This window comes from Triticum urartu, chromosome 6 (genome assembly GCF_003073215.2).
Source record: "Triticum urartu cultivar G1812 chromosome 6, Tu2.1, whole genome shotgun sequence".
NCBI classification, from domain to species: Eukaryota; Viridiplantae; Streptophyta; class Magnoliopsida; order Poales; family Poaceae; genus Triticum; species Triticum urartu.
Window position 1 is genome coordinate 489,950,879 of NC_053027.1, and position 9,019 is coordinate 489,959,897.

Genomic DNA, 9,019 nt, shown 5'->3' on the forward strand with positions numbered 1-9,019 from the left:
TGCAAGTCTCTTTGAATTATCAGTTTGGTTTGGCCTGCTAGATTGATCTTTCTTGCAATGGGAGAAGTACTTAGCTTTGGATTCAATCTTGTGGTGTCCTTTCCCAGTGACAGTAGGGGCAGCAAGGAACGTATTGTATTGTTGCCATCGAGGATAAAAAGATGGGGTTTTCATCATATTGCATGAGTTTATCCCTCTACATCATGTCATCTTGCTTAAGGCGTTACTCTGTTTTCATTAACTTAATACTCTAGATGCATGTTGGATAGCGGTCGATGAGTGGAGTAATAGTAGTAGATGCAGGCAGGAGTCGGTCTACTTGTCTCGGACGTGATGCCTATATACATGATCATACCTAGATATTCTCATAACTATGCTCAATTCTGTCAATTGCTCAACAGTAATTTGTTCACCCACCGTAGAATACTTATGCTCTTGAGAGAAGCCACTAGTGAAACCTATGGCCCCCGGGTCTATCTTCATCATATTAATATACCAATACTTAGTTATTTCCTTTTGCTTTTCCTTTGCTTTTATTTTACTTTGCATCTTTATCATAATAATACCAAAAATATTAGAATTTATTTTATAATTTTGGGATTAATAGATGAATTCCTCATGTCCAGCAATTTATTTTAGAATTTTTGGGGTTCCAGATCTTGCGCTAGCTACAGATTACTACAGATTGTTCTGTTTTTGACAGATTATGTTTTTCATGTGTTGTTTGCTTATTTTGATGAATCTATGGCTAGTAAAATAGTTTATAAACCAAAGAGAAGTTGGAATACAGTAGGTTTAACACCAATATAAATAAAGAATGAGTTCATTACAGTACCTTGAAGTGGTCTTTTGTTTTCTTTCACTAACGGAGCTCGCGAGATTTTCTACTTTGAGTTTTGTGTTGTGAAGTTTTCAAGTTTTGGGTAAAGATTTGATGGATTATGGAACAAGGAGTGGCAAGATCCTAAGCTTGGGGATGCCCATGTCACCCCTAAGATAATCTAAGGACACCTAAAAGCCAAATCTTGGCGATGCCCCGGAAGGCATCCCCTCTTTCGTCTACTTCTATCGGTAACTTTACTTGGAGCTATATTTTTATTCACCACATGATATGTGTTTTGCTTGGAGCGTCTTGTATGATTTGAGTCTTTGCTTTTTAGTTTACCACAATCATCCTTGCTGTACACACCTTTTGAGAGAGTCATACATGATTTGGAATTTGTTAGAATACTCTATGTGCTTCGCTTATATCTTTTGAGTTATATAATTTTGCTCTAGTACTTCACTTATATCTTTTAGAGTGATGACCCACAAGTATAGGGTATCTATCATAGTCCTTTCTATAAGTAAGATTGTCGAACCCAACAAGGAGTAGAAGGAAATGATAAGCGGTTTTCAGTAAGGTATTCTCTGCAAGTACTGAAATAAGTGGTAACAGATAGTTTTGTGATAAGATAGGTTGTAACGAGCATTAAGTAACAAAAGTAAATAAATTGCAGCAAGCTGGCCCAATCCTTTTGTAGCAAAGGACAGCCGGAACAAACTCTTATAATAGGAAAAGCGCTCCCGAGGACACATGGGAATATCGTCAAGCTAGTTTTCATCACGTTCATATGATTCGTGTTCGATACTTTGATAATTTGATATGTGGGTGGACCGGTGCTTGGGTGTTGTTCTTACTTGAACAAGCATCCCACTTATGATTAACCTCTATTGCAAGCATCCACTGTCGTGGTTCTAACTCTGATAGTGATGTAGGGGGGTATGTATGGAGAGGCTAGATCTCAGCTATTGGGAAGTTGTAAACACACCAAGATGTACGAGTTCAGGCCCTTTGTGGAGGAAGTAACAGCCCTACGTCTCGGTGCCCGGAGGCGGTCGACTGGATTACTGGCGTGTGAATAATAGGGGTGCGAACCCTTCATACTGAGGAGGGGGGTGGCTTATATAGAGTTCGCCGGCCCCCTCCTGCCCTCAGTAATGCAGGGTTTAAGGTACATTTAAGGTTGGGCGTTACTGGTAATGCCCCTAATAAAGTGCTATAATGACCATAAAGACTACTTGATAGCCGACTGTTTGCCTGCGGAGTTACTTTAGGTCTCCTGGCGGTCGAGTGGTTGGCTTCATGGTCGAGTGATAGCTTCTTTGTCGAGTGTCTTGAACCCGTCGAGTGGGATATCTTCAAGTCGATTGAAAGGTGACTTCTTTTAGGGATGTCCTAGGGTAGGGCTTTTTGGACAGGTCCGTGCCCCTACCCTAGGTACATGGCTTCATCATTAGCCCCCGAATGGATCGAGGTTAGAGTGGGGAAAGAGTTGGAGATCTTTCCGGCTGGTTCTTTGGGCTACATGAGTGCCTCATTTTGGGCCAACCGCCATGGATGACGTCGTCAACCTCTTTCAGTCGCCTTGATCCATTCCAGGCCTCTCGTCGAGTTAATTTCTTTACTTGTGACGTACCGAGTGCCGGCGCGAGCGGGGTCTTCCGTTTTGACAAGTTGTTCCGCGGCCCGCGGATGTCGCGGGATTCGGATTTCGGGAAGCGCGTGGGACGGGAGCGGCCGCAGTAATCGGAAGCGATAAAGTGGAAGCTCCTCGATCCCTGCGTCGCCTTTTTCGCCACGTACCGCGCGCGCGTCTGCTGCGGGATTTGACTGGATAGCCTGGGCCTACCAGTCAGCCACTCGGAAGCGGCCCCTTATAAGTTGCCGGCTCGGGGTTTCCAAACAGTGCGCTTCCTTCCCCTTTCTTCTTCTTCTCTCCCTTCGCAAGTTCCTCCGCCACCTCCGCTCTCACCCTAGCGCCGCAAGCCCGCTCGAGACTTTGCCGGCGACGATGGTGAAGGGCAAGACGTCTGCTCTGGAGCGCGCGAAGAAGGCGGCGGCGGCGGGGAAAGGGAAGAGGTCTGCTCGGGGCGGATCTTCCTCCAGGACCGCTCTGCCCAAAGGTTGGATCCAGGGCGACTAGATGCCGTCGCTGCTCTGGCAAGAGGATCTCGACGACATGGTCGAGGGGGGGTCATTCCCCACGAAGCTGCGCGTCTCCCGGGGGGAGAGATCGAACCTCAACCCCGCGACGGTGAGTGCGTGCTCCTAGCCACCCACATCGACCGCGGGTTTTCTCTGCCGCCCCATCCTTTTTTCCGGAGTTTCCTGAACTTCTTCGGAGCGCAGCTCCACCACTTCACTCCCAACTCCATCGTATACCTTGCTGCTTTCATTTCCATGTGTGAGGCTTTCTTGGGTTGTCACCCCCATTGGGGACTCTTCAAGCACATCTTTACCTGCCGTTCTCAATCGGTCAAGAAGGCCAAGTCGAGTGATGAAAGGACGCAGGTGATCCAGCTGTGCGGGGGCCTGGCGATCCAGACGAGGGGAAAGAGTTGTTTTCCATCTATCACTTTCCCGGAGTCGGTCCGTGGCTGGCAGGCGACCTGGTTCTACTGTCAAGACCAGGCGACCCTAGGATAGTCGACTGGTCTCCCCCCTTTCTCACTCGACCGAGCTGAAAAACCTGCTTCTCTGAAAGTGGCGCCGGAGGAAAGGGCCCAAGTCAAAGTGCTGGCCGGTCGAGTGGTTGAGCTTGTCCGTGAGGGCGTGACGGGCATGGATTTGCTGGAGGTCTTCCTCCGAAGGCGCATCCAACCGCTCCAGGCTCGTGACCACCCGATGTGGCTGTACTCGGGTCTTGACGACACCACTCGGATCCACCCGGAGGAGGTCACTGATGAGATGCTGGAGGGGTGGCTGTCGAGCATCACAGGAAACAAGGACAACCCCCGAGGAGCCAGGAGGGTAATTCCACTCGACAACTCGTACGACGTGGACCAGGTATGTCTCTATGCTCCTGACTAAGATCTTGTTTTTCTTCATTGGTCTTCTTTGAGTTGGTCGATTGACCTTTGTCTTGTCTGTTGTTTTTCAGGCGACTACTGAGATGTACTCGACGCCCAATGGGGCACAGGGGCCAACTGAGAAAGGGGAGGCGAGCGGAGGTGAGAGCGGGGACGATCAAGGCGAGTGGGAGTCCGACGGTGAAGGAGAGGGAGGCGACGACGTCGACTCCAGCGAAGAGGAGGAGGAGGAGGTTGAACCCCCCCGCCCGGAGGGGTGATCCAAGCTCACACACGATCCAGCGCGGGAGCGTGGTAGTGCGACTGCTCCTGTTGGTCAGTCGTCGAAACGCCCTCGGACCTCTTCTCCTACGCCGACTGGAAAGGCTCCCAAGCACCCGCGCGCAGCGCCGTCCAAGCCGCCCAGGGCTCTGCCCAAGATGAAGATGGCCGTCCCCACCATTTCTGGGTAATAATAAAACTCGCTTTCCTTTGTCGACCGTGGACAGATCCTTGGTCGATTCACTGAGCCAACTGACTGACTTTCGAGATTTGCAGCGGTGCTACTTCTGAGGTCTCCGCCAAGGACGGCGACCAAGAGATGGAGGATGCTGTTACCTCCAACCCTGGTACGATTACTGACGTTCCGCTTTGAGTCGACTGAACATTTATTGCAACTCTAGTCGATTGAATGTTTTCCTTGTAGCTCCTCCTCATGTTATCGACCTCCCGGATGACGACGACAACGAACCGCTGAGAGTGAGGAGGAAGAAGAGGGCGTCGGCTGACAAGACCCCACAATCCACTGCGGCGCCTGAGGCCGTAGCTCGGGACGATGGCGAACCCACTCGGGCTTCTGTGACTTTCGCCATTCCTCTGACGAGTGTGCGGCTCTCGGCGTCGACTGCGGATCCGTCTTCGCTTTTTGTTGCGTACCCCGTCCCTGAGGACCAAGCGGCTACTGCAAAGGAGGCTGTACGCCAGGCGGGGATCATGATGGAACAAGTGAAAGTGGCTCGGGAGGCCTGCCAGGCGGCTTATGACGCGAGCTCGGCTCTTCAGAGTAACGTCCAGGTCAGTCGACTTCAACACTTGGTCTATTACGATATGCTGTTTGAAGAATCTCTTTTCCGAAGATCTTTATATCCGTACACCCACTGGGTGTGTGCCAATTCTTGGACGAGTGGGGGCACGCTAAGTGCACCCACTGGGTGTAGTCCTCGAGACTACGGTGGACTGCTGGCAGTCGACTATAGTCTTTATATTGATTTGTTCTAGTTGTGTTTCTTCACTCGGTCTGGTCGGGCCATGTCGAATGGAACGGTATCCGGTCGAATGCGGGCAGTCGACTTTTTTTTATAGTGGGGGCATGCTGAGTGCACCCACTGGGTGTAGTCCCCGAGACTACTGTCGAATGTTTTTGCTTCGGCTGTAGTCTTAGAAACGCCATCACTGTCTCTTAGTTACTCGGAAGCAACTTGTCTTGGACTCGACTTCGAGGGCCGGTCGGGTGGGATAGGAACCGGTGGGGGCACGCTAAGTGCACCCACTGGGTGTAGTCCCCGAGACTATGGTGGACTGCTGGCAGTCGACCGTAGTCTTAGTATTTATTGCCTTTGTTGTTTTTTTACTGTAATGATAACTTCTCCCCTTTGACTTCAGAAATCTTGCGATCTTGGAGCCCGCTTGGCTGACTTGGAGAAGCAGCAGATTCAACTGAACCTTGATCTGGAGCTGGCCAGAACAGAGCTGCAGAAGGTCAGAGACGGCGCCGCAGGTAAGACGATTTTGTCGACTGGTTAGCTTTTAGGCTTGAGTATCCTTCTGCTATTTCCGATTCAATCATCATTTCTTCGCAGAAAAACTGAACGAAGCTCTGGCGAAGAAGGATCAGGACTTGGCTGCTGCCCGTAAGGAGGCTGATGACAAGACCGCTCTGGTCGTACAGAAGCTGGCTTCGGTCGACCACTTAGAAGAAGAGAATACCAAGCTGAAGACCGCTCTGAATGAAGCCAACAGGGAGTGTTCACATTGGAAGAAGGAGAACCTCACCCTGAACGAGAAGATGGAAGGCATCGCTCGCAGGAGGGACGACCTGGAGAGCTACTTGAGGAGCCTCTCCAAGAAGTTGTACATCAAGCTTGAAGGTGCACATTCAGTTCCGACTGGGTTTTTTTTTGTGTCGACTCAGTCTATGAAAATTGACTTATCCTTGGATCGTGTATGCAGAGCTTTGCCAGAACTTTGAAGAGGAGACTGGGCGGATTGAAACAGGTTTGGATCCAATCAACTCTCCCGTGAAAGATGAAGCTGCCATGAATCTGCTCCGACTGGAATCTCGCATTGACGGCGTCATGGACTACTTGGCTCGACTGAAGGTTGCCATGTCACGGATCGACCCGGCACTTTGGCCAGAGGCTACGCTCCAAAACGATCTCGAGTCTCTGATGACTCGACTTAACGGAATCCCTGACCAGGTGCAGGAGTGGAAGAAGTCTTCTACTCGGTGTGGCGCTGATGTGGCTCTGTCTCTGGTCCGCGTCCATTGCAAGGAGGCGCGAGAAGAGAAGCTGGTCGCCATCCAAGTTGCCAATACCAGGAAGCACAACTTTCAAGATTTCATGGAGACTTTCATCGCTGCTGCCACCCGTATTGCAGACGGGATCGACTTGGACGAGTTCGTCGCCCCTTCCAGTCCTCCACCTGAGGAGTGAAAAACTTTTAAGCTCCACTTTAAATTTGCCTCGGAATGCCGAGTGGATTTTGTAACCATTAAACTCCATCGAGCTGAGGGCTCGATTACTTTGGCCTAAGGTCTGGGACCTTTAGGTCTTATCTGAATTGGATTTATCGTTGAATATCTTCATGGATGATCCGTCGAGTGGAACTCGATCTTCACTCGAAATAACTTTTGTATTTGTGGTGCAGCTCCGAAGGAGAAGGTAGCAGTCGATTTGCACCTCGTCGTCCTTGCGGATTGGGTTGTGTCCTATACTTAGGCAAGCGCTGGTCTGCAGCTAAGCCCCCGAGTGGGAGGTTTGCTCTCACTCGGTAGGATTTTTAAACACTTAGGCGAGCGCTGGGCTGCAGCTAAGCCCTCGAGTGGGAGGTTTGCTCTCCACTCAGTAGGATTTTTTCAAACTTAGGCGAGTGCCTGACTGCAGCTAAGTCTCTAAGTGGGAGAACTTAGGCGAGTACTGGACTGCAGCTAAGCCCCCGAGTGGGAGGATTGCTCTCCACTTGGTAGGATTTTTGAACACTTAGGCGAGCACTGGGCTGCAGCTAAGCCCCCGAGTGGGAGGTTTGCTCTTCACTCGGTAGGATTTTTGAACACTTAGGCGAGCACTGGGCTGCAGCTAAGCCCCCGAGTGGGAGGTTTGCTCTTCACTCGGTAGGATTTTTTCAAACTTAGGCGAGTGCCTGACTGCAGCTAAGTCTCTAAGTGGGAGAACTTAGGCGAGTATTGGACTGCAGCTAAGCCCCCGAGTGGGAGGTTTGCTCTCCACTCGGTAGGATTTTTTCAAACTTAGGCGAGTGCCTGACTGCAGCTAAGTCTCTAAGTGGGAGAACTTAGGCGAGTACTGGACTGAAGCTAAGCCCCCGAGTGGGAGGTTTGCTCTCCACTCGGTAGGATTTTTTCAAACTTAGGCGAGTGCCTGACTGCAGCTAAGTCTCTAAGTGGGAGAACTTAGGCGAGTACTGGACTGAAGCTAAGCCCCCGAGTGGGAGGTTTGCTCTCCACTCGGTAGGATTTTTTCAAACTTAGGCGAGTGCCTGACTGCAGCTAAGTCTCTAAGTGGGAGAACTTAGGCGAGTACTGGACTGCAGCTAAGCCCCCGAGTGGGAGGTTTGCTCTCCACTCGGTAGGATTTTTCAAACTTAGGCGAGTGCCTGACTGCAGCTAAGTCTCTTAGTGGGAGAACTTAGGCGAGTACTGGACTGCAGCTAAGCCCCCGAGTGGGAGGATTGCTCTCCACTCGGTAGGATTTTTTAAACTTAGGCGAAACGGATTCGCGGCTAAGTCACCCACTGGGGGATTTCGTATGCAAACAAAAGTGACAGCAATTATTGGGACACTCTTGTCTTTGATAAAAATGAACTGCAGAATTTTTTTTCTTATTACATCTCGTCCAAGGGAGAGCTCAAGTGTAAAAGGGGCGGAGTAGTTCCGCATTCCAAGCTCGTGGCTCGTCGATCTGGCGATCAACATTGTAGAGGTGATACGCTCCATTGTGGAGGACTCTGGTGATGATGAAGGGGCCTTCCCAAGTAGGAGCAAGCTTGTGTGGTTTCTGCTGATCCACTCGGAGGACCAAATCCCCTTCTTGGAAGGCTCGACTCTTGACATTCCTGGCGTGGAATTGACGCAAGTCTTGCTGATAAATGGTCGATCTGATCATGGCCATCTCTCTTTCTTCTTCTAGGAGGTCGACTGCATCTTGTCGGGCTTGTTCTGCTTCATCTTCGATATAAAGTTCGACTCGGGGTGCATTTTGAAGAAGATCACTTGGCAGAACTGCTTCGGCTCCATAAACCAGAAAGAATGGAGTTCTTCCAGTCGACCGGTTTGGGGTGGTCCCCAATCCCCACAGAACTGACGGAAGCTCGTCGACCCAAGCACCTGCCGCGTGCTTGAGATCACGCATCAGTCGAGGCTTTAGTCCTTTGAGAATCAGACCATTTGCTCTTTCAGCTTGTCCATTCGACTGGGGATGGGCGACCGATGCGTAGTCGACTCGAGTGCCTTGAGAGGCGCAAAAAGCTCTGAACTTGTCCGAATCGAAGTTTGACCCATTGTCAGTGATGATGCTATGCGGGACTCCATATCTGAATGTTAGCCCTCTGACGAAACTGATAGCAGTGCAAGCATCAAGATTCTTGACAGGCTTAGCTTCAATCCATTTGGTAAACTTGTCGACTGCCACAAGCACATGAGTGAAACCACTTCTGCCTGTTCTCAGTGGGCCAACCATGTCTAGTCCCCAGACAGCAAAGGGCCAGACGAGTGGAATGATCTTCAGGGCTGATGCAGGCTTGTGTGAAATGTTGGAGTAGAACTGGCACCCTCCACACTTGTCGACTATCTCTTTTGCCATCTCATTTGCTCTAGGCCAGTAAAATCCCGCTCGGTATGCTTTAGCCACAATGGTCCGAGAGGACGCATGGTGACCACAGGTCCCCGAGTGGA